Below are 1,791 nucleotides of genomic sequence, written 5' to 3' on the forward strand. Positions count from 1 at the left end.
TATCTATCTGTATAGACAGACTGTCTGTCTGTTTGTCTATCTACCTATCTAGCTATAGGGTCGTATTTCTGTACAGCCACTTTACTGATGCATCCACCTTGTGCCAGTCATTACACTGGTTATCCATCGGCAATAGTACAAAATCTATCCACAGTTTTGCACCACCTAGCATCTCCTCCCTCATCTCTGTCTATCACCTTACGCATGCTCTTTACTCTGCAACTGATATAACATTAACATCCTCCATGATCCAAACCTCATAATTCTATCTCCAAGACCTCTTTAATGCTGTGCCAGCTTTCTGGAATTCAGTACCCCAGATGATCTGGTTAATACCAAGCCTCACACATTTTTAGGCCAGCTTACACAAGCCTTTCACCTCACATAACTAATCTATCTGTTTGTTTCTTTCTTTCAAAAATGTCCTCAGAATCTAGCCCTCCTATGCATCTGTTTCCACATCCTCCATGCACCCGATAGCACTTGGTAACTGTACTTGTACACATACTGGCTGGAGACTGGCTTATGCTGCTTATTTGAAATTCCCTATTTATCATAATGATGGTCGGACCATACATGACAAGCACTTTCTACCTGTCATGCATCTGAGTTCAAACGCTTAAGCTTGGACTTTGTTGTTGGTTTATTTATCTGCTGTTCCACAGCAGTAGCACCTTTCCATTGTCTGTTAGTTTTTTTAGGTTAACATCTGTTTTCATTTACTCTTTTGTCTGCCCTATCACCTTTTGGGTGTGGCTATATATACTTTCCCTCTGTGGGTATTTCCTGCTGGTGATAGTTTATTTTGGGTGTTTAGCCATTCTGCTTTAGATTGAAACCAGTCGGTGAAATTCCAGCTGGGTTGTCATGGGTTTACCGCAAAAGAGAGGAGCCAGAAAACCACAGTGTCTGTATTCTCCTACTCCTGCACTAATTAGAAGCACTTCACCTTCATATTAAATGGTATAAATTTCTTTTAGCAGTGCAGGGTTTAACCAGCTCAGTTGAGAGCTCCTGGAAGCTTACCTGCATAAGGCTCTCAGCTGTGCACTGTTACATAGTTATTAAGGTTGAAGGAAGACTTTAAGTCCATCTAGTTCAACCCATAGCCTAACCTAACATGCCCTAACATGTTGATCCAGGGGAAGGCAAAAAAACCCCATGTGGTAAGGGTAAGCTCCATCATGGGGAAAAAAATTCCTTCCCGACCCCACATACGGCAATCAGACTAGTCCCCTGGATCAACGCCTTATCAAGGAATCTAATATATATACCCTGTAATATTATACTTTTCCAGAAAGGTATCCAGTCCCCTCTTAAATTGAAGCAATGAGTCACTCATTACAACATCATACGGCAGAGAGTTCCATAGTCTCACTGCTCTTACAGTAAAGAATCCGCGTCTGTTATTATGCTTAAACCTTTTTTCCTCCAGACGTAGAGGATGCCCCCTTGTCCCTGTCACCGGTCTATGATTAAAAAGATCAGCAGAAAGGTCTTTGTACTGTCCCCTCATATATTTATATATTAACATAAGATCACCCCTTAGTCTTCTTTTTTCCAAACTAAATAGCCCCAAGTGTAATAACCTATCTTGGTATGGCAGACCCCCCAGTCCTCTAATAACCTTGGTTGCTCTTCTCTGCACCCGCTCCAGTTCAGCTATGTCTTTCTTATACACCGGAGACCAGAACTCTGCACAGTATTCTAAGTGTGGTCGCACTAGTGACTTGTATAGAGGTAAAATTATGTTCTCCTCATGAGCATCTATGCCTCTTTTAATGCATCCCA

This window comes from Ranitomeya variabilis, chromosome 1, assembly GCF_051348905.1.
Source record: "Ranitomeya variabilis isolate aRanVar5 chromosome 1, aRanVar5.hap1, whole genome shotgun sequence".
Classification (NCBI taxonomy): Eukaryota; Metazoa; Chordata; class Amphibia; order Anura; family Dendrobatidae; genus Ranitomeya; species Ranitomeya variabilis.